The sequence below is a fragment of the Nerophis lumbriciformis genome, linkage group LG19, assembly GCF_033978685.3.
Source record: "Nerophis lumbriciformis linkage group LG19, RoL_Nlum_v2.1, whole genome shotgun sequence".
NCBI classification, from domain to species: Eukaryota; Metazoa; Chordata; class Actinopteri; order Syngnathiformes; family Syngnathidae; genus Nerophis; species Nerophis lumbriciformis.
The window spans coordinates 28,484,348-28,510,000 of NC_084566.2; the positions used below are offsets into that span (position 1 = coordinate 28,484,348).

The following is a 25,653-nucleotide window of genomic DNA, read 5'->3' on the forward strand; positions in this document are numbered from 1 at the left end:
TTACTCCATAATGACAATGTCAAAAGTTTTTTTTAGAGCTTTTAAAATGTATTAAAAAGAGTAAGAACTTACATGTAAATAAAAATTCACAGCTTTTGTTCAAAACTTTGTGTAACGATCGGGTCGCATTGTGAAGTGAAGTGAAGTGAATTAGATTTATAAAGCGCTTTTCTCTAGTGACTCAAAGCGCTTTACATAGTGAAACCCCATATCTAAGTTACATTCAAACCAGTGTGGGTGGCACTGGGAGCAGGTGGGTAAAGTGTCTTGCCCAAGGACACAACGGCAGTGACTAGGATGGCGGAAGCGGGAATCGAACCTGGAACCCTCAAGTTGCTGGCACGGCCACTCTACCAACCGAGCTATGCCGCCCAACCGAGCTATGCGGGGGTTGTCCTCCCAAGATGCAGACGGACTCCGGACACAGTGTGAAGGTAGAAAATGATTTATTTTAACAATAAATTAGGCAGGAAAAAACCAAAAGCGTGCTCATAGCACACGAGGCAAAGCTGAGGAGGCTAGCGTGGGAGCTAGCATACAAAGAAGGAGTGTTGCGTAGCATTCAAAAGGAATCAAAATACCGTTGTTAACTGTTGCGTGTAGCATACTAGGAAGCCACTCTGACTGACCGGAAAAGGCAGTTCTAAATAGCTCTCTGATTAGTGCTTGGCAGCAGGTGAGCGTGCCGAATACTAATCAGAGGCAGGTGAAACCAATAAGCACCCATGGTAACTGAAAAACACAAACTCAGGGGTGCAGAAAACAGGACTGAGGAAGTCAAAACATGATCCGGGCTACGGATCATAACACTTTGTTGATGCACCTTTGGTAATACAATGCCACAAGCTTGGCACACCTATCTTTGGGCAATTCCGACCATTCCTATCAGGTTGGATGGGAAGCGTCGATGCAGAGCACTTTTATGATTTCTCCAGATATGTTCAATGGGATTCAAGTCTGGGCTCTGGCCACTCAAGGACATTTACAGACTTGTCCTGAAGCCATTCTTTTGATATCTTGGCTGTGTGCTTAGGGTCGTTGTCCTGCTGAAAGATGAACCGTCTCCCCAGTCTGAGTTCAAGAGCGCTCTACAGCAGGTTTTTATTCAGGATGTCTCTGTACATTTCTGCAATCATCTTTCCCTCTATCCTGATTAGTCTCTCAGTTCCTTCTGCTGAAAAACATCCCCACAGCATGATGCTGCCACCACCATGCTACACTATTGGAATGAATGGCCTGGTGATGAGCGGTGCCTGGTTTGCTCCAAAAATGACGCCTGGCATTCATGCCAAAGAGTTCAATCTTTGTCTCATCAGACCAGATAATTTAGTTTCTCATGGTTTGAGGGTCTTTCAGGTGCATTTTGGCAAACATTCACGTAAGAATGGCTTCCGCCTGGCCACTCTACCATATTGGCCTGATTGGTGGATTGCTGCAGAGATGGTTTTCCCTCTGGAAGTTTCTCCTCTCTCCACAGGGGAATGCTGTAGCTCTGACAGAGTGAAAATACGGTTCTTGGTCACCTCCCTGAGTAGGGCCCTTCTCCCCCAATACCTTAGTTTAGACTACTGGCCAGCTTTAGTAAGAGTTCTGGTGGATCCAAACTTCTTACATTTACGAATGATGAAGGCCACTATGCTCGTTGGGACCTTCAAAACAGCAGATATTTTTTTGTACCCTTCCCCAGATTTGTGTCTCAACACAATCCTGTCTCAGAGGTCTACAAACAATTCATGCTTCATGCTTGGTTTGTGCTCTGCCATGCACTGTCAAGTGTGGGACCTTATATTGCTTGTATTCTGACACGTGACTGCTTCCCAAAAGTAAAAACCAGTGGTGGTCAACCCAGCCAAAATGACTGTGGTACAGCAAGCAAAGCGCAAATTATCTGAGTACAAAAGAGGCTTAAATATTTCTGAAAAAAGCAGATACGGTCAAAAATGCAAACTATGCAATATAATCTATACATATACTTTATCAAAAGAAAGATTTTGTCGAGTGATAAAGGATTATACGTCGGTCGCCTTCCCAGACACATCAAACTATTGAGCTCTAGACACCATTTTACACGACAAAACAGATAGAAACTTGGAAAAGCATGGAGGTCTACAACTTATTAGTGTGTGGTTGGGTCAAGGGAATTAGTATCGAAACTCTTTCGGATAAATATGCATCGTTTTTGCTCGGGTAAGGTTGCATTTCATGATTTAACTTCGTGTACTGCCATGTTTGTTGCTGTTGCAGGTGCCGTTTACGAGTAGCGTGTTTTTCCCCGTCTTTATCAAAATATACTTATAGATGGCAACATTGTGTATGTGCTGAATTATTTACGATTGCTGCCTTTGCTAAAAACTCAAAACTTTTAGGTTTTGTGCACGTTTGCTTTCTTTTAGACTCGCCGAGTTCATGCTTTTCGAAAAACTTGTAGCAAACATGTTTAAGAAATACAAATCATATTAAAATAATACTTAAATTGGAAATAATAAATGTTAAAAGTATGTCAAACAAACCTTTAACGAAGTGATCACTGCAAACTCATGCATTATTTGACTCTGCTCCCTTGGCTGCTTTACTCGCCGTTTTTTCGAAAAATCTTGCATTGTTGCGGCCTTTTTGATTACCTCTCAAGGAACTCCGAAGAAATGTTTATCTTTTTTGCGATTTGATTAATTCGTACACCCGATAACGCATGCATAGGGCATTTTTTTTCCCAAGTATGGCGCCTAGTACCCAATAAGAACAGCGCTAGCTTGGCCACCAAGCATATATAACGGGCGGGACATGAGCCGGATGTGAAGTCTTTAAAATCAAAGCAATATAGACAGGTATGTGCCTCTCCAAATCATGTCCAACCAAATGAATTTACCACAGGTGGACTCAAGGATGATTAGTTGAAGCAAGATGAATTTGAGCTCACTTTTAAGCTTCATGGCAAAGGCTGTAAATACTTATGTACGTGCAATTTAAGTTTATTTCAAATAAATTTGAAAAAAAAGCCTAAAAAAAAACGTTGCCACATTGTCATTATGGGGTATTATTGTGTGTAGAATTCTGAGCAACAAAAAAATAATTTATTCCATTTGGTAATAAGGCTGTAACATAAAAAAAATGCAGAAAAACTGAAGCGCTGTGAATACTTTGTGGATGCTCTGTATGCAAGTATATATTAAAAATAAATAAATAAATAAATAAAACAATTTAAAAAAAACAAATAAATTTAAAAAAATACAAAAAATATATATTAGACTTAGACTTTCTTTTTATTGTCATTCAAATTTCAACTTTACAGTATAGATAAGAACGACATTTCGTTGCATTAGCTCATGGTAGTGCAGGATAAAAAAATCAATAACGTTCAGATATAAATAAATAGATTACTGTACAGATAAATATATTGCACTTTTGCATATGCATCCACATTTATGGATGTATGTTACAGTATATTGTCTTTATATTCCAGCGAGTTAATCCAAAAGGTATATACAGTGGGGCAAAAAGGTATTTAGTCAGCCACCGATTGTGCAAGTTCTCCCACTTAAAATGATGACAGAGGTCTGTAATTTTCATCATAGGTACACTTCAACTGTAAGAGACAGAATGTGAAAAAAAATCCAGGAATTCACATTGTAGGAATTTTAAAGAATTTATTTGTAAATTATGTTGGAAAATATGTATTTGGTCACATCAAACAAGAAAGATCTCTGGCTCTCACAGACCTGTAACTTCTTCTTTAAGAAGCTCTTCTGTCCTCCACTCGTTACCTGTATTAATGGCACCTGTTTGAACTCGTTATCTGTATAAAAGACACCTGTCCACAGCTTTTTGGTATAAACTCAACTCGTCGTGTTTGGAGGAAGAAGAATACTGAGTTGCATCCCAAGAACACCATACCCACTGTGAAGCATGGGGGTGGAAACATCATGCTTTGGGGCTGTTTTTCTGCTAAGGAGACAGGACGACTGATCCGTGTTAAGGAAAGAATGAATGGGGCCATGTATCGTGAGATTTTGAGCCAAAACCTCCTTCCATCAGTGAGAGCTTTGAAGATGAAACGTGGCTGAGTCTTCCAGCATGACAATGATCCCAAACACACCGCCCGGGCAACGAAGGAGTGGCTCCGTAAGAAGCATTTCAAAGTCCTGGAGTGGCCTAGCCAGTCTCCAGACCTCAACCCCATAGAAAATCTGTGAAGGGAGTTGAAAGTCTGTGTTTCTCGGCGACAGCCCCAAAACATCACTGCTCTCGAGAAGATCTGCATAGAGGAAAGGGCCAAAATACCAGCTACTGTGTGTGCAAACCTGGTAAAGACCTATAGTAATCGTTTGACCTCTGTTATTGCCAACAAAGGTTATATTACAGAGTATTGAGTTGAATTTTTGTTATTGACCAAATACTTATTTTCCACCATAATTTACAAATAAATTCTTTAAAAATCCCACAATGTGAATTCCTGGATTTTTTTTTCACGTTCTGTCTCTCACAGTTGAAGTGTACCTATGATGAAAATTACAGACCTCTGTCATCATTTTAGGTGGGAGAACTTGCACAATTGGTGGCTGACTAAATACTTTTTTGCCCCACTGTATATATATTTATATATATATATATATATATATATATATATATATATATATAATATGTGTGTGTGTGTGGTGTGTGTATGTGTATATTAATTTATATATATATATATATATATATATATATATATATATATATATATATATATTAGCGTGTGAATGTGAATGTGATTGGTTGTCTGTGTTGGCCCAATGAGGTGGCGACTTGGCCAAGGTGTACTCTGCCTTCCGCCCAAGTGCAGCTGGGATAGGCTCCAGCCCCCCTTTGGCCCCGAAAGGGACAAGTAGTAGAAAATGGATGGATATAAATATATACACACTGGAGTTAGTCACATGTTTTGAAAGTGAAAAATTAAACTGCCTGTTATCGCTTCCTGGTCGGAACAAAGCGAGCACGATCCTTGGCCCACATGCACCACTGACTTCCTGTTTAGGGTCACTGTTGGGTGGCACACCGCAAAAAAAAAGTGACTCAGCCGCATCTGGGTCAAAGGTCGAGGAAGGTAGCGTGGCAGAATAGCCCACACCCGAAGAGAGCATCTGGCCAAAATAAGAGTTTGGCCAATATTCCTATCTGATGTCATCATGATGTGATGACTGGCTGCTACAGGTGAGCAAACATGTGTCATTATGACAACGTGACAAATTTAAGGTGCTCAGCAAACAAGCATGATGACACCACTGTTACAATGTGCGTGCTTGTGTGCACATACGTGTGCACGTGTTGACCCAGTGCAGCTGTGCAGCACGGGAAGACCGCCAAGCCCCCAACAGACAATTACCCCACTGTGTGTGTGTATATACGCGTGTGCATCAGTGAAGTTGTCTGTCTACGACTGGATGTGACCAGACTTTAACACAGTAAGCAGCTGCAAGACCTCTTAAAGGGACAGTCACACTGTTTTCCTGCTTTATTATTAAAAATATTTAATGTATATTTATCACAAAATACAAAATGTTAAATATGTCAAGTGTCACCAGGATGCTTAAAGGGGAACATTATCACCAGACCTATGTAAGCGTCAATATATACCTTGATGTTGCAGAAAAAAGACCTTTTTTTTTTTTAACCGATTTCCGAACTCTAAATGGGTGAATTCTGGCGAATTAAAAGCCTTTCTAATATACGCTCTTGGAGCGATGACGTCACGTCGGGAAGCAATCCGCCATTTTCTCAAACACCGAGTCAAATCAGCTCTGTTATTTTCCGTTTTTTCGACTGTTTTCCGTACCTTGGAGACATCATGCCTCGTCGGTGTGTTGTCGGAGGGTGTAACAACACGAACAGGGACGGATACAAGTTGCACCAGTGGCCCAAAGATGCGAAAGTGGCAAGAAATTGGACATTTGTTCCGCACACTTTACCGACAAAAGCTATGCTACGACAGAGATGGCAAGAATGTGTGGATATCCTGCGACACTCAAAGCATATGCATTTCCAACGATAAAGTCAAAGAAATCTGCCGCCAGACACCCATTGAATCTGCCGGAGTGTGTGAGCAATTCAGGGACAAAGGACCTCGGTAGCACGGCAAGCAATGGCGGCAGTTTGTTCCCGCAGACGAGCGAGCTAAACCCCCTATCGACCCTAGCTTCCCTGGCCTGCTAACATCAACTCCAAAACTGGACAGATCAGCTTTCAGGAAAAGATAGCGGATGAGGGTATGTCTATAGAATATATTAATTGATGAAAATTGGGCTGTCTGCACTCTCAAAGTGCATGTTGTTGCCAAATGTATTTCATATGCTATAAACCTAGTTCATAGTTGTTAGTTTCCTTTAATGCCAAACAAACACATACCAATCGTTGGTTAGAAGGCGATCGCCGAATTTGTCCTCGCTTTCTCTCGTGTCGCTGGCTGCCGTGTCGTTTTCGTCGGTTTCGCTTGCATACGGTTCAAACCGATATGGCTCAATAGCTTCAGTTTCTTCTTCAATTTCGTTTTCGCTACCTGCCTCCACACTACAACCATCCGTTTCAATACATGCGTAATCTGTTGAATCGCTTAAGCCGCTGAAATCCGAGTCTGAATCCGAGCTAATGTCGCTATAGCTTGCTGTTCTTTCCGCCATGTTTGTTTGTGTTGGCTTCACTATGTGACGTCACAGGAAAATGGACGGGTGTTTATAACGATGGTTAAAATCAGGCACTTTGAAGCTTTTTTTAGGGATATTGCGTGATGGGTAAAATTTTGAAAAAAAACTTCGAAAAATATAATAAGCCACTGGGAACTGATTTTTAATGGTTTTAACCATTCTGAAATTGTGATAATGTTCCCCTTTAACAATGCACAAAAGGCGTGGTGTTAATGGCGTGCATGACAACAACATGATTCACCAACGTGAACCACACAAAACAATATGTTGGCCATCTGCAGTATTTTAGTGGATTTTACATTCATTTCTTCAAGTTGAGTTAAACGCAAAACAGCTGATTGCCGATTGATACAATCCACCAAAGGGTACAGTCACTTCCTGTCTAGTCCTTTCAGTATAAAGCTTCACAGTCAGAAGCTGTTTTAAACAATGCAACATTATTTAGCCAAATGTCACATAAAAAGCCATGCGGTGCATTTATGATCACCTTTAACCTACATCGACAAAACAAAACCATGGCACACAACAGGAAGTGACATACGAGTAAGTGAGGTGCTGGCAGGGGGGAAGTGACGTCTGAGGAAGTGGAGGTTAAAAGTGGATAGCAGCTACTTCCTGTTTATCTTCTCCTGTCCGTCACCACCCGGCTCTGTTCTGCCTTCGGGACGTCTCACTGTGGATTGTGGAATATAAATAAGCACACGTTTAAAGCATACTGATGCTTTTCAGTCGGGGAGATGTGGATGAGGGGTTAAAAATGAGGCTTATGAGCAAAGGGTTGCATGTTTGATTCCCCTTGAGTCATAGTTGAGCTGGCTTTCTATCCTAAACATCACTCATCTCAAACAGGAAGTTTGTTTACCACGGTCAGGCATGGAACAACTGTTTATTAACACAAGAAAGAGATTTGGATAGATACTGTAGATTTGAAATCAATTGCTGTATCGTGATAATGCACGTTGATGGCACATTCTAGCTGTGTCCCGCAAATTTTGCAATGGCGTGTCCTCAAAGCAATGTTGCATCCTTGCGAGCAAGTAGCCTTCCCTTCACAGTGCTAAGCCGCTTCTAAGTCACTAATCCTCAGATCTATGTGTCATGTTTGTGTAATCATGTTTTGTTTTAAGTCATGTTTTGTTTAGTTTCTGGCTTTTCATTCCCTTGTCTTGTCACCATAGCAACCATTAGTTTTCACCTGTCACGTCACGCACCTGTTTCACGTCTTGAGTCACGCACCTGTTTTCGTTAATCATGTCTGTAGTATTTAAGCTCAGTGTTTTTCAGTTTGTTTTTCTGACGACCTCGCACCCCATACCGCACCACATTTATGCTCTGTCCATTCCTCTATGATCCTGCTTCATGTCCCTTGTCACAGTAAGTTTTGGTTCCTGTCAGAGTTTGTAGGTGACGAACCCCAAGATGCAGAGAAGGCGGAAGGCGTGATACGGGAAAACATGATTTAATGTTCAAAATAAAGTAAAAACACAAACTAGGAACAGGCAAAATGGAAACAGGAACCAGAAAACAGAAAAACTGGAAATAGCAAACGGCTAACAGGATCTGGCTAACAGGAAAACAAGAAGCTAGGAGAAACCAACCGTAAATAGCTATAAGGAACAGCTTACCGCTATGACGACAGCGACAAGGACAGGTAGACACTACAATGACATTGGCAATGACACGACAGGTAGTGATGACAGCATACAGCAAACAACGACACGACAGGTAGGAACGACAATGATCCAGCCATGACTGGAGGAGAAGGCAGGTTTAAATAGTAGCTGGCTGATTGACACCAGGTGTGGCCAGGTGCCAATCAGCCACAGCTGAGGGGAAGCAGCACTCAGGGAGACACTCAGGAAATGAAGACAAAATAAAAGCGCTGACAGGAAACTAAGACAAACAGAGAAAAAACTCAAACATAGTCAAACTGTCAGGGACAAGCCTGACAGTTCCATGTTTATAGTCTTTTTGTTTTTTCATAGTTTATTCTCCGCCACTGTGCGCGCTTTCATTTATTCCTTTTTTGATATATTAAATAAATCATGTACCTCCATTCCCGTCTCGCACGAGCCAACTTTCCGTTGCATCCTGGAAAAGCAAACACCCCGGACCAAGTCGTGACACTATGGCAGCAACTAAACTACGTTTCTTACAGGTATCACTATCACTGGAGGGCTGGATGACAATGATTAGCTAAACATGCAATACTACACAATATACAATAAGCCATGCTAGAGCTCTTGATTGTAAACAAGGGTGGATCAATACCAATATTGATACCAAGCATTAGAGGTGGGTATCTTTGGGCACCTCACAATTCGATTATACTTCAGGGGCTACGATTCGATAATAAATGTATTATTTATACATCTATAATTGTATATTATTATCCATCCATTCATCCATTTTGTAAATTGCTAATATATTGTAAATTATTAACATATATCCTAAATCTATTACATATATTTATTAATAATATTAACTAGAGATGTCCGATAATGGCTTTTTTGCCGATATCTGATATTCCGATATTGTCCAACTCTTAATTACCGATTCCGATATCAACCAATACCGATATATACAGTCGTGGAATTAACACATTATTATGCCTAATTTTGTTGTGATGCCCCGCTGGATGCATTAAACAATGTAACAAGGTTTTCCAAAATAAATCAACTCAAGTTATGGAAAAAAATGCCAACATGGTACTGCCATATTTATTATTGAAGTCACAAAGTGCATGATTTTTTTTAACATGCCTCAAAACAGCAGCTTGGAATTTGGGACATGCTCTCCCTGAGAGAGCATGAGGAGGTTGAGGTGGGCGGGGTTGGGGGGGCGGGGTTAAGGTGTGTGTGGGGGTGGGGGATGGGGGGGTAGGGGGTAGTGGGGTGTGTATATTGTAGCGTCCCGGAAGAGTTAGTGCTGCATGGGGTTCTGGTTATTTGTTCTGTTGCGTTTATGTTGTGTTACGGTGCGGATGTTCTCCCGAAATGTGTTTGTCATTCTTGTTTGGTGTGGGTTCACAGTGTGGCGCATATTTGTAACAGTGTTAAAGTTGTTTATACGGCCACCCTCAGTGGGATGTGTATGGATGTTAACCAAGTATGCATTGCATTCGCTTGTGTGTGTGAAAAGCCGTAGATATTATGTGATTGGGCCGGCACGCAAAGGCAGTGCCTTTAAGGTTTATTGGCACTCTGTACTTCTCCCTACGTCCGTGTACCACTCCGTACAGCGGCGTTTTAAAAAGTCATAAATTTTACTTTTTTGAAACCGATACCTATCATTTCCGATATTACATTTTTAAAGCATTTATCGGCCGATAATATCGGCAGTCCGATATCATCGGACATCTCTTGTAGAAAGGAGTAGGCAAAAACGTAGTCAAAGGCAAAAATAGTTCAGCATCAAACAAAGACTAAAGCTAAACGCTACAAACGGACAGGACCGTGTGGTCAGGCTAAACAATACTGCCTGAGGCAGCTGGGCTGAGGAGGGTATATATATAGATGTTTGGTAATGAGTCACAGGTGAGTGTGGAATGGCCGAGTTTGATTGGCTGTGAGGCAATGAGCAGATGAGCAGACAGCTGAGTGTCGTTAATAGACTGGAGATGAGGATCTCTGGAGAGAGGGACTCGGCGTGATCCTGACAGTTGCCTAAATGTTTTATGGCAAGAATATTTTTGTAAGTAGAAACATATCGTGTTGTTTATTCTTATAAAGTAATTAGTTAGCCGTTACTATGTCAAAGCAGTTTCTGTTAATTTTGTTCATTAACGTGAGGTCAGTGAGATTCTACTCGCTCACTACGGTGAAGGCCGCCGGCTGTCCAGTTTGAAACTATTCTTTAGCCACCCAGCCGCTATGATAGGTTAGTCCGCACTGGCTATGTGGAGAGGCTTTTTCAAGCCGAGGTGTCGCTAAACATTTGACACACCGAGTGAGCAGCAGAGAGGAGCTATTGCTAGTTGCTGTGCTAGGTCGCTAACAGAACTGAACAACATAAACAGATGAGATTAGTGATAACGTCGCTACAAGGGGAGATATAGGCTCTCAAGCAAATTGGTGTAAGTGTAAATAAGGCTGTATAGCCAAATGCAGTCGGTTTTGATTGATTGATTGAGACTTTTATTAGTAGGTTGCACAGTGAAGTACATATTCCGTACAATTGACCACTAAATGGTAACACCCGAATAAGTTTTTCAACTTGTTTAAGTCGGGGTCCACTTAAATTGATTCATGATACAGATATATACTATCATATATACTATCATCATAATACAGTCATCACACAAGATAATCATCAGGGTGTATACATTGAATTATTTACATTATTTACAATTCGGGGTGTGTGGGGGGGGGGGGGGGGGTGGTTTGGTTGTTATCATCAGTCATCAACAATTAAGAACAGAGAAATGGATATTGAAACAGTGTAGGTCTGACTTGGTAGGATATGTACAGCAAGTAGTGGACATAGAGAGAGAGAGAGAGATCAGAAGGTATAAGAAAAATATCTGCATTTGATTGTTTACATTTGATTATTAACAACAATCCGGGGAGGGTGTTAGTTTAGGGTTGAAGTTGCCTGGAGGTGTACTTTTATTGTGGTTTTGAAGGAGGATAGAGATGCCCTTTCTTTTACACCTGTTGGGAGCGCATTCCACATTGATGTGGCATATAAAGAGAATGAGTTAAGACTTTTGTTAGATCGGAATCTGGGTTTAACGTGGTTAGTAGAGCTCCCCCTGGTGTTGTGGTTATGGCGGTCATTTACGTTAAGGAAGTAGTTTGACATGTACTTCGGTATCAGGGAGGTGTAGCGGATTTTATAGACTAGGCTCAGTGCAAGTTGTTTTACTCTGTCTTACTCTGACCAAGAAGTCAGCACCGGAGACGCCATTTTCTTTTAAAAAGTTTGTTGTGTTGCGTCATTGTGCGTCAGAGGGGCCAACGTAAACACGCAAAGGGAATGGGTTGAGCCAAAAGGAAGGCCCCTGTGCTTCGTCCGTCAGGCGCAGAAAAGAGCAAACGGCCGTAACAAAGGCATGGTACTGTCTCAAATATGTGTGTGTGACAATCATTGGTGCTTGAACTTTAACTTCCATCCATCCATCCATTTCCTTCCGCTTATCTGAGGTCGGGTCGTGGGGGCAGCAGCCTAAGCAGAGAAGCCCAGACTTCCCTCTCCCCAGCCACTTCGTCCAGCTCCTCCCGGGGGATCCCGAGGCGTTCCCAGGCCAGCCGGGAGACATAGTCTTCCCAACGTGTCCTGGGTCTTCCCCGTGGCCTCCTGCCGGCCGGACGTGCCCTAAACACCTTCCTAGGGAGGCGTTCGGGTGGCATCCTGAGCAGATGCCCGAACCACCTCATCTGGCTCCTCCCAATGTGGAGGAGCAGCGGCTTTAGTCTGAGTTCCTCCCGGATGACAGAGCTTCTCACCCTATCTCTAAGGGAGAGACCCGCCACCCGGCGGAGGAAACTCATTTCGGCCGCTTGTACCCGTGATCTTGTCCTTTCGGTCATAACCCAAAGCTCATGACCATAGGTGAGGATGGGAACGTAGATCGACCGGTAAATTGAGAGCTTTGCCTTCTGGCTCAGTTCCTTATTCACCACAACATACAGTGTCCGTATTACTGAAGACGCCACACGATCCACTCTTCCCTCACTCGTGAACAAGACTCTGAGGTACTTGAACTCCTCCACTGAACTTTAACTTAATATCTCTAAAATATACTAGTGTTAACTCTAATTTAGACGGCGTGGCGAAGTTGGGAGAGTGGCCGTGACAGCAATCTGAGGGTTACTGGTTCAATCCCCACCTTCTACCATCCTGGTCACGTCCGTTGTGTCCTTGAGCAAGACACTTCACCCTTGCTCCTGATGGGACCGGTTAGCGCCGTGCATGGCAGCTCCCGCCATCAGTGTGTGAATGTGTGTGTGTGAATGGGTGAATGTGGAAAATAGTGTCAAAGCGCTTTGAGTTCCTTAAAAAGGTAGAAAAGCGCTATACAAGTACGACCTATTTACCATTTACCATAATACCGGTATAGCGCCCAGCCCATATCCCACATGACAGTTTGGGCTTTTTGTGCTTTCCTGTGTTTGTTATCATTATCTGTCCTAGTGCTCTTGTTTTGGTAGTATTTCCTGTTTTGGTCTCTGTGTAACCCTAACACTTGTGTTCCTTGTTCCGCATGGCTCATTATCTTCTGTATACCAGAGTGTTTCGTTGTGTTCCTGTTAGAACTGAGTTACTTTATTCTACCTGCTCCCTGATAAAAGGACCTCCTGCTTGCACTTTGCCTACCTTCTTTGCATCCTGGGATCATGCCAACGCCAACATGTGGCATCGTCACACTATATTTTTTTAATTATTCCCAGCTGATTTTCAGGTCCTACCCGTGTCCCTTTATTATGCGTTGCTGTGGCACCTGACAGCAGTGTCATAATTACGTGACGGTTAACTGGTTTAAAAAAAAATCATTGGTCCAGAATATTAACGGTCCTCCTTTACCAACCCAATTAGGAATCGGTACCAAATAATCCTGATGCTTGGTGTACATCCCTATTCGTAATGGAATCTACTAAATACCAAACCATCATCACAGCAAACTCCTTCTGTGTGTGCATGTTTGTGCGTGTCTTTCACGTCTACCTTGAGCATAGCTTGTAGACGAAAGCTGCCTTAGTAACACACGCATTAATCTGCCGCATCAGAAGGTGCGCACTAATCTGGTCTACACGTGGATTATAAAAGATATACAGTCATAAACCACAGATGACGGACGACAACACGAGCGGGGGAGCACATAACGGAACACGCTGATGCGTTTAATGCAGATGGCGTAGGTTTAGATTCCCGACCAGGACCCCAACACCCAGCCATTGGAGATGTCCACTGCGGTTCCCAAATCGGACAAATAGAAGGGTTTCGCTTGAGAAAAGACATCCGGTATAAGAAAAATGTTTAATCCTGAAAAATGTTTGTCTTTAAGACTATTGGACACGTGTGTGTGGTTTTTTTTATTTGTGTTTCCACACTGCAAAAAGTCAGTGTTCAAAAACAAGAAAACATTTTTTTAAATGAGGGGTATTTTATTTGAACTAAGCAAAATTATCTGCCAACGGAACAAGAAAATTCGGCTTGTCAAGACTTTCCAAAACAAGTCAAATTAGCTAACCTCAATGAACCCCAAAATACCTTAAAATAAGTATATTCCCACTAATAACAAGTGCACTTTTCTTGGTAGAAAAAAAAGAGACCTTTTTGCTCAATATGTTGAAAAATATTCTTAAATTAAGTAAATTCTAGTGCCATTATCTTGACATAATGATATGCGCTCGGCATTACATTTCTTAAAATTAGCAAACTTATAATAAAAACTAGTTCATTTTCTTAAAGGGGAACATTATCACCAGACCTATGTAAGCGTCAATATATACCTTGATGTTGCAGAAAAAAGACCATATATTTTTTTAACCGATTTTCGAACTCTAAATGGGTGAATTTTGGCGAATTTAACGCCTTTCTATTATTCGCTCTCGGAGCGATGACGTCACAACGTAACGTCATATCGGGAAGCAATCCGCCATTTTCTCAAACACATTACAAACACCGAGTCAAATCAGCTCTGTTATTTTCCGTTTTTTCGACTGTTTTCCGTACCTTGGAGACATCATGCCTCGTCGGTGTGTTGTCGGAGGGTGTAACAACACGAACAGGGACGGATTCAAGTTGCACCAGTGGCCCAAAAATGCGAAAGTGGCAAGAAATTGGACGTTTGTTCCGCACACTTTACCGACGAAAGCTATGCTACGACAGAGATGGCAAGAATGTGTGGATATCCTGCGACACTCAAAGCAGATGCATTTCCAACTGGACTGGACAGATCAGCTTCCAGGAAAAGAGAGCAGATGAGGGTATGTCTACAGAATATATTAATTGATGAAAACTGGGCTGTCTGCACTCTCAAAGTGCATGTTGTTGCCAAATGTATTCCATAAGCTGTAAACCTAGTTCATAGTTGTTAGTTTCCTTTAATGCCAAACAAACACATACCAATCGTTGGTTAGAAGGCGATCGCCGAATTCGTCCTCGCTTTCTCCCGTGTCGCTGGCTGTCGTGTCGTTTTCGTCGGTTTCGCTTGCATACGGTTCAAACCGATATGGCTCAATAGCTTCAGTTTCTTCTTCAATTTCGTTTTCGCTACCTGCCTCCACACTACAACCATCCGTTTCAATACATGCGTAATCTGTTGAATCGCTTAAGCCGCTGAAATCCGAGTCTGAATCCGAGCTAATGTCGCTATAGCTTGCTGTTCTATGCGCCATGTTTGTTTGTATTGGCATCACTGTGTGACGTCACAGGAAAATGGACGGGTGTATATAACGATGGTTAAAATCAGGCACTTTGAAGCTTTTTTTAAGGATATTGCGTGATGAGTAAAATTTTGAAAAAAACTTCGAAAAATAAAATAAGCCACTGGGAACTGATTTTTAATGGTTTTAACCCTTCTGAAATTGTGATAATGTTCCCCTTTAATGGAAAGGCAACAAGGCAACCGCTTGTTACTCCCGGGGTCTCCTAGCCGCTCAGGCAAATCATATGGTCTAAAGATGCATTTTTCCATCGATAACATGACATCATTGCGCCAAGTGCGTGCTCTTTCAGTCAATTAGTGCACATATATACAGCCCGGCCCCCGGCCAAATTTTTTTTAATTAAAATTTTGAAGAATTTATCTGAATGTGCATGAACTATTTCTGTTCAAAATCGTTTGAAACGTCACAAGTTAAATGTTTAAATATTAACTGTCAGTTTACTGTACTGTGCCAACTGTACTACTATATGAGTACGTATTTTCTATTGTTTCATTGAAAATAAAACAGCAAAGTCCATTCGGCTGTCATCTGTTTTAATTATGAGACACATTTGTGTCAAAATCATGATTTTTTTTTTTTCCACGCATGAAGTAAGAAATTATTATTTTAAAAAAGAAGTTTTATACTTGTGAGTGTTAATGACAAAGCTTTGCAACAGTTGATATTCTAGTTTCAAGCATGTTTTACTCAATATAGGTCATAAAATCTCAGCAACAAGCTGTAATATCTTACTGAGATCATTTAGGACCAAAACCCTTAAAACAAGTAAAACACTCAATAATAAAATCTGCTTAGTGAGAAGAATTATCTTATCAGACAGAAAATAAGCAAATATCACCCTTATTTGAGATGTTTAATCTTACTTAGATTTCAGTTTTTGCAGTGCAGTCACACAATACAAGGAGGGAGGAGGGGTTAGGAAAACATGGCGACCAAAAGGCTCAGCAAAATTCAAATTCTCTGGCATTCAAGTGACTTTTGTGAAGCTCTGAATGTGACATTTGGGGATGCAGGGACAGGGAGGGCAAGGCTTCACCCTCTATGACACTATTATCACTAATATCTTTTTAAAACTGATTTATTTTTATTACTTTTGGATCTCATTCGCTGGTGTTCCTAATGGAAACAGCCACAATGCTGATGACGCGGCAAAAAAAGACATGCATGTTCGGCAGTTAGCAAACCAAGCTGCCGCCACAGCTGCCATCTATCCATCAGGCAGGCCCGGGTGGCCTCCATTAGCGCTACTCCTTGGGGACACGGCCGCCTCCGGAGGTGCGGGAACCTTAGCTTCGTTACTTACTCCCCCCCTCACCTAACCTCGCCAGGAGACTCATGCACACTCCCAACACACACACCTATAATTCAATCACGACAATTCTACTAGGTTATCCCTGCTTTGCATCTGTGTCTACAATTAGTAGAGTAATAATAAGCTGCACAATAATTCATTGATTAATCGTTTTGAGTTGAATGCTTAAAAAAACATTTTTCAGAAACAATTATCTTCTGCTACGGTCTTCAAAAGCAAAAAAAAAAAAAAGTACAAAAGACGACGTCACTGTTGTATTTTAATGTGAGTCATGCCCATAAATCATGACTTGTCATAGGCCGGTGTGTTGTCCTTCATCACATTTCTGTTGCCGCAGCAACAGGAGACAAAATGTCTGACGGCCGGGCCGCCAGCATGCCGCAGACGCAGTAAATCACCTTGTTGGGCCTCTTAATCGAATTGTCTGCTTCCACTCCCTCCCTGATCACACCCACCTGTCCTGCTGCTGCCCTCTTATATAACGGCTCAGCGGTGTCTTTCGTGACTTCAAGCTCCTCCCAGCACACCTGTCCGCTGCTGACGAACCATGTCCCCCGAGAGGCTGCCTGATGCCATACTTGCCAACCCTCCCGGAATTTCCGGGAGACTCCCGAAATTCAGCGCCTCTCCCGAAAACCTCCCGGGGCACATTTTCTCCCGAAAATCTCCCGAAATTCAGGTGGACCTGGAGGCCACGCCCCCTCCAGGTCTGCATGCATGGAGCAATGTTGTTGTAATATTTTGAGTTGGAGGCAATAAACAGGCGAGGGGATGAAGTATGTTCCTTTACTGTAGACTTCAGAACAGACTCACACACTTGACGTCAGGTGCGCAACACCACGTAAATCGTTGGCCAACCAAAAAGTAACCCCAGTACGCTATAGCCAACATTCACCAGGAGATGGCAACAGACAAACATAGATCACTCTATTACATTCCAGTCTCTCCATGTTTTCTCGCCATGGTAACATGTGATCCACATGCACTGTGCGCTGTCTCTGTCCCTCTTTATATATATATATATATATATATATATATATATATATATATATATATATATATATATATATATATATACATATATATATATATATATATATATGTATATGTGTATATATATATATATATATATATATATATATATATATATATGAAATACTTGACTTGGTGAATTCTAGCTGTAAATATACTCCTCCCCTCTTAGCCACGCCCCCAACCACGCCCCCGCCCCACCCCGACCACGCCCCCCCACCCCCCACCTCCCGAAATCGGAGGTCTCAAGGTTGGCAAGTATGCCTGATGCTGTCATGATATGTTTTGACTGTCTCGTCTTCCTACATGAAATAACCGAAATATTAGAAACACTAGGGGGCCTGATTTACTAGAGGTTTGCAAAACACGTGCAAACTTGATAGCACATGCAAAGCCGACCTACTAAACGTGTGCAAAGTGGATTGTGTCTGTTCAGTGAGCAAAATAAAGCGTGTCCATTTTGCGTCTCTGTCTTCATTAATATGCAGAATATATGCTGATCATCAAAATGCCCCAAAAATGGGAGGAGAAAATGCAAATACAATTATTTAGCACGCACAATGTGATTTATCAACACTCATCACTGTTTTGTGAGCACTATTTTGCGTTTTATTTAGCAGGATCGGTGCCCACGCTGCACAGGGGACAGAGGAGAATCTCCCGTCCTACGTGTGTGTGTCAACATTTTGGACAGTCAGAGGTTAAAAAAAATATTAGACATCTATTCAGCAAAATAATTTTATAAAGTCATAACTGCTAGGGCAGTGTTTTTCAACCACTGTGCTGTGGCACCGTGCGAGACAGTTTGGTGTGCCGTGGGAGATTATCTAATTTCACCTATTTGGGTTAATAATATTTTTTGCAAACCAGTAATTATAGTCTGCAAATGATGTGTTGTTGTTGAGTGTCTGTACTGTCTAGACCTCTTCCATATCAGTAGTTGGCAGTAGGTAGCTAATTGCTTTGTAGATGTCGGAAACAGCGGGAGGCAAGTGCAGGTAAAAAAGGAGTCTAATGCTTAAACCAAAAATAAACAAAAGGTGAGTGCCCCTAAGAAAAGGCATTGAAGCTTAGGGAAGGCTATGCAGAACGAAACTAAAACTGAACTGGCTGCAAAGTAAACAAAAACAGAATGCTGGACGACCGCAAAGACTTACTGTGGAGCAAAGACAGCATCCACAATGTACAGTACATCCGAACATGACATGACAATCAATGTCCCCACAAAAAAGGATAAAAATAACTGAAATATTCTTGATTGCTAAAACTAAGTAGATGCGGGAAATATCGCTGAAAGGAAGACAGGAAACTGCTACAGGAAAATACCAAAAAAAGGGAAAAAGCCACCGAAATAGGAGCGCAAGACAAGAACTAAAACACTACACACAGGAAAACAGCAAAAAAAACTCAAAATAAGTCACGGCGTGATGTAACAGGTCGTGACAGTACACCTACTTTGAGACAAGAGCTATAGTGATGCATGCTTGGTTATGGTTTAAAGTCGATTCCAACAATTGCGACAACGACTTTTTACTGTCAACTGAGTTTCGTTTTTTAATTATTTCTGCTGGTGGTGTGCCTCCGGATTTTTTCAACGCAAAAAATGTGCCTTGGCTCAAAAAAGGTTGAAAAACAACTGTGCTCGGGGACTTAAAAGTACCAGTAGAGTAGAAAAACAAGTTGACTTTATATTCTTATTGTGTTTCATTGTATCCAATAAACCATATCCCAGTTGTATTCACAAAGGACAGTCAGAAGTAAAAAAAAATATTAAGACATCTATTCAGCAACATCATTTTATAAAGTCATAGCTGCTAGGGGACTTAAAGTACCAATAGAGTAGAAAAACAAGTTGACTTTATATGCTTATTGTGTTTCATTGTATCCAATAAACCATATCCAATTGTATTCACAAAGGACAGTCAGAAGTCAAAAAAAAAAAATTAAACATCTATTCAGCAACATCATTTCATAAAGTCAAAGCTGCTAGGGGACTTAAAGTACCAGTAGAGTAGAAAAACAAGTTGACTTTATATTCTTATTGTGTTTCATTGTATCAAATAAACCATATCCAGTTGTATTTACAATCCGCAAAGTATGTGAAAATATTGTCTAAACGTCACAAAATACCACAAATTCAGTCAGCCATTTTGAATATTCCACTCCGAATATCTTGGGCAATTTTCGTAGATTCTACGTCACTGGAGTGATGCCCCACTGGATGCATTAAACAATGTAACAAGGTTTTCCAAAATAAATCAACTCAAGTTATGGAAAAAAATGCCAACATGGCACTGCCATATTTATTATTGAAGCATACCTGCCAACTTTTGAAATCAGAAAAACCTAGTAGCCAGGGTCCAGGGGCCGCAGGCCCCGGTAGGTCCAGGACAAAGTCCTGGTGGGGGGTTCAGGCTTCGCCCCCCGACGCAAAATGATTTGCATTCAGACAGGTTAAAATGTTGCTAAAACCATAACATCAGTCACAGTGACTTTTCAGAACCAAAATTTTACAGCAAAAATCATATGGGTTGATTGACATGTTTATTCTGTAAGCTAACTTCAATAGTTTGAAATTATTTTGACAGTTAATGCCAGTTATCCTGTCAACCTTTCACAAGACTTCAATTTGTTAATTGAAAGTATAAACAGTATAAACACTTTTTACAGTAAACAAATGGTAAAACAGTACTAAACAATTCCATTAAAAAAAAAATTGGTGTCATTATTAACTTTCTGTCCAAGCTTGTATAATCTACTGCCTTGTTCAATTGTAAAAAATATTCTGTGCCTAAAATTCACATTTCTATCACAATTATCATACTGTAAACATGGTAAGCTAACTTCATTAAAATTAATAGTCCTGTCAATAGCATGGAATTACAATTCAAATGTAGTTTTTTTGTAAGCCTTTCAAAATAATTCAAAATATGAAAAATTAATGAAAATTAATTTAAGCCATCAGACACTTGAAAAGTGGCACATCACATCTCTAATGTAATCATTTTAACTTTTCAACAGAAATAGCACTGCAAAAATATTAAGGACATACTTCTGTATTTTGGTAGTTATGCTGTCAACATTTAACAAGATTTCTTCAACTTGGACTTGAAAGCATAAATAGTATAAACACTTTTAACAGTATAACAGTACTAAACAATTCCAATAGATAACATTGGTGTCATTACCTTTTTGTGGCTAAAATCCGAAAAACGTTGAAAGTTTTCCACTTGTATCGCTAGCAACGGCATTAGACTTGTGTTTTTTTGTCCCAATGTGGTCTTTTACATCGCTAATTCCTCCGTGTCCGATCGAAAAATCTTGTCTGCACAAAGTGCAATTCGCGTAGTTTTCACCCTTTTTGGAACGGATAATTATTCCCGGATAGGCTTTTGAATATTCTTCACGGAATGACTGCAGTTTTCTTTTCGGTTTAAGACTCGTATGCGATTTTTCTCCGGCTGATTCCATGATCGTTCGCTCGTTTGGAAACAATGACAACAGGTGCCTCGTGCTTGGCAGCGGTGCTATAAATAGCCTCACGGAATGGCTCGATAGGAAGTTACGGGAAGCAGGTCGAATGTCATTGTTGTTATGCGATTTCGTGAATAAAACTTTTTTTTAAATATATTTTTTTAATTAATGAAAAACCGTATTTTTTATCACTGCAACCGTAACCCGGAATAGGTTGATGAAAACCGTACTAATTACGGGAAAACCGGAGTAGTTGGCAGGTATGTTGAAGTCACAAAGTGCATTATTTTTTTTAACATGCCTCAAAACAGCGTTAAGAGTTTGAGAAGAAATAGGTCGAATAGGAAGTAACTATACACCATGAAACATTAATAAAATGTTAAGTCTGTCACGTCGGGGTCGCATTGTACCGCGTGGGTCGTTCTCCCGGGATGCAGACAGAACTCCGGACGAAGCGTGCAGGTAAGAATATGATTTATTGCTCATAAATCATACAGAATACAAAAATACCGTAAATAAACAAAGAGACACGTGCCGATCGCACGGGGAGCTAAGGCTAAAACTTAACACAGGAATCATAAGCAAGTAAATGAGAAATCCTCCAACGTAACTGTTGCTTACAGCAAACAAGGAAGCCAGACAGTGAGTAACTCTCTGATTAGTGCCCGGCAGCAGGTGAGCGTGCCGAACATTAATCAGAGGCAGGTGAAACTAATCAGCACCCATGGTAACCAAAACACAAACCCAGGGGTGCTGAAAACAGAACTGAGGTAGTGGAACAAAGAACAAAACTAAACAAAACATGATCCGGGCAACGGATCATGACAATGTCACATGAATGGTTTTTAAAGTAACAACTTTTTGACTTGAAAAAAACCCCACAAGAAATGTAAAAAACATGGTGTTTACTTTTTGATATCAATTAGAGCTGCAACAACTAATCGATTAAATCGATTAAAATCGATTATAAAAATAGTTGGCGATTCATTTAGTCATCGATTCGTTGGATCTATGCTATGCGTATGCGCAGAGGCAATTTTTATTATTATTATTTTTTATTTTTTTTATAAACCTTTATTTATAAACTGCAACATGTACAAACAGCTGAGATACAATAATCAAAATAAGTATGGTGCCAGTATGCTGTTTGTTTTTTTCAATAAAATACTGGAAAGGATAGAAATGTAGTTTGTCTCTTTTATCCGATTATTAATCGATGAATCGAAGTAACAATCGACAGATTAATCGATTATCAAATTAATCGTTAGTTGCAGCCCTAATATCAATATAAAAAAACAAATCAGTTTGGTTAATGAATATAAAGTCAAATAAACATTGCTTTGTTCTTCTCCAACAACACGTTTTGTGCCTCTGGCAACTCAACGTGTTGTCACTTCGCAGCCTGTGTTCAATTCAATGAGATGACAAAACATTTGAGCTAGTATTGATGTTATTGCAACACTGACAAAGTTAGCAGTTAAATAAGAGACGAGATATCGTCCTAGTAAACAAACGGCTAGATTTTATAAACCAGTTGTGGAAAAGTTTCCTACACATTATTTGTGACGGTAAGGGCATGGTTAGGGGTGCTGTGGGGGCGTGGTCACAATGATGTAATCGTATAATTCCCTTTGATATGATATTCTTTAAGAATGCTCAAAATATATATATATACATTTTAAAACAAATATAATATTAGTAATAATAACAAGTATACATTGAATTTATATTTAAGAAATACAAAGACACTTTACAATATACAGATACAAATAATTAAAAGATAATTATAAAAACAACAAAAGATAAAATCGGCAAGTACAGATAAAATAATTAAAAAGATAATGGTAAACAAATAGAGGACAGTGTAGAAGCAGTTATAGTAAGTAAGCAATTTTATACAAATGGTAGGGGTGTAACGGTACACAGAAATTTCGGTTCGGTACGTACCTCGGTTTAGAAGTCACGGTTTGGTTCATTTTCGGTACAGTAAGAAAACAACAAAATATACATTTTTGGGTTATTTATTTACCAAATTTGTAAACAACGGCTATATCCATTTAACATTGGGAACACTATAATAATTCTGCCCACGTTAATCAACATTAAACTGCCTCAAGTTGTTGCTCAGAATAAATACAATGACAAAACTTTTCTTCTACATATAAAAAGTGCAACATTAAACAGTTTCAAGTCAACTCATCATGCTTAATTTATTACAGCATTTGGGAAGCCTGTAGTTGATTTTTATTATGTAAATGTTATATTTTTATCAACATGTGATAGCAGGGACCCTGCCATTCAAAACTGCTGCATTTCTAATGATTAATGTAACTTTAGCTGAAAAAAATGGTACAATAGCAATAGGAGAGACTATTCATCCCTGAACACCATGGAGTTAATGTAGGCTTAATGATGCAGTTACATTATTATATCAACTATCAGAGACAGAAACTCTTCATTTAACATTATGTCCTTTTTTGCTGCTTCAACACAGCTCAATCAACACAGAAAAAGGTAAAGTGAAATAACAGACAGACAGGGCTTTGCTGTCCGTAACACACACACACACACACACACACACCAAAATGAGCTAACGTTACGCTAAAAGCGAATTAGCCTTCACCTCAAGTCAGGACTGCGAGCGAGCTGAACTGCCTTTTATATTTCTAGAAGGTCAACGGGCTCATAGTGATGTTACTAGTAGTTGACTGGGAGGTCCGCTGCCTGATGCTTACCTGCTAAACGCTAAGCACTGACTACATGCGCTCTGAATACGCACTGCTGATTGGCTGTTACTGCTCTGTTTGTAACCAATCAGATGGTTGTGTGGGTGGGACAATGCTGGATGCTGTGTAGAGTCCTGACAGAGACAGAGGCAGAAGGAAGCGGAGGCGGCTACTTAATATGTTCGTGTGGAAACTCGTTCGGTACACCTCCGAACCGAACCAAATCCCCCGTAGCGAAACAGTTCAATACAAATACACGTACAGTTACACCCCTAACAAATGGGTTTTGAGTCTTGATTTAAATGTATGAAGGCAGTCAATAATGCGGATTTCAGGTGGGAGAGAATTCCAAAGTTTGAGAACAGAGTAACTGAAAGCTCTGCTCCCCATGGTGAGGAGGCGGGTTGATGGCACAGCAAGGTGTATGGAAGAGGAGGATCTGAGGGAGCGTGCTGAAGTAATGATGTGGAGAAAGTCGGACGAATAAGGAGGGGTTAAATTGTGGATGGCCTTGAAGGTATATAGATGGATTTTTTTAATTCTTTGCCTAACCGGGAGCCAGTGAAATGTTTGCAAGATGGGTGTGATGTGATGGAATGAGGGGGTTTGGTTATGATTCGGGCAGCAGAGTTATGGACCAGTTGGAGCTTGTGGAGGGACTCCTGGGTGAAGCCAAAGAGAAGGGATTTACAGTAATCAATGCGGGAGGTGACCTGACTGTGAACAAAGATGCAGGCAGCATGGATAGTAAGACAGGGGTGGAGCCGGTTAATATTACGCAGGTGGAAATAAGCAGTGCGAATTACGTTATTGATGTGAGATTGGAATGGCAGTTTGCTGTCTCAGATGACACCCAGACTCACCCAGTATTAACATATATTGTTATATCATTTACAAATGACGTTTGATATTTTACATACGTTTACATAAATAGCTAAAACACTGCCGATGGACGTTAGCCGCAAGCTGGCTATGTTTTAAAGCACCTTTTCCAGGGCGAGGCTTCAGTGTTTATAGCTTCAACTTTATCGTTCGTTTTTAAGCCCAAATGCATCCATTCTCCCTTTTCTGTCTCCACACTGTGTCTGCTTGTAAGTACTCAGTGCATGTGTGTTGCCTCATATGCGCCTCTGCACGTTTTACCAGCGATGTCACGACGACGCAACTTCATGTCCGGAAAAAAAAAGTACCCGAATTTTTCAGAAGCACTATAGTACTGTTTTTAATTCATTAATATCACGGTACATTATTCGTATGGGTATACCGTACAACCCTATTTTAATTTTTTTTTTTTTTACTATTTTGAAGTTGGGGTGGCTATGAATTTGACCTGGCTGTGCCCCACAGTCAGTTACATTAGGGGGACACCCTGCCTGTTTATATTGACAAATGTGCTGTTTTAGACTGCAATATTGTTAATTAAGGACACTTATTAGGATTGTATCGATACAATACCTTTGTCAGGCTTGTCACTGACCGTTTGGGTATGTTTTAGTTTTTCCTCTGTGTTTGTGTTTTATTTCCTGTCAGCGCTCTTATTTTGGTTGAGTTTCCTGCTTGTCTCCCTGAGCGCTGTTTCCCCTCACCTGCGGCTGGCAGCCTGGCCACACCTGGCGTCAATCAGCCGACTACTATTTATACCTGCCTCGCCCTCCTGAAGTATTGTTTGCTGTTTCCTGTTAGCTGTTTCTAGTTTGCCTGTTTCCTGGTTCCTGATTCCTGTTTTCCTGCATTTTATTTTTGAAATTAAAAGTCATGTTTTCCTGCATCAAGCCTGCCATCTCTGCATCTTGTGGTTCATCACCAACACTTCCTGACAACCTTATTGATACCGGTATTTAACGGTACTCTTATCGGTACTGTATGTAATTGGTGTACATAAAGATGTTTAAAAAATAATTCCTATTACAATTTTTGTTAACACAAAAGCTTAACATGTGCAACATCTTACAGCAGGGAAGTTTTTAATCTCAACACCTGCTTTGTAAGTCTTAAATAAATCAAGTATGTTTTCATCTACCGTATTTTTCGGAGTATAAGTC

The 25,653-nt window shown here is 40.6% G+C and overlaps 1 protein-coding gene across 2 annotated transcripts in view; it reads right to left on the reverse strand.

The window, feature by feature from the left end:
• Positions 1-25,653, reverse strand: part of LOC133618569 (zinc finger E-box-binding homeobox 1-like) — a 92,977-nt gene that overhangs the window by 47,265 nt on the left and 20,059 nt on the right. The window lies entirely within an intron of this gene.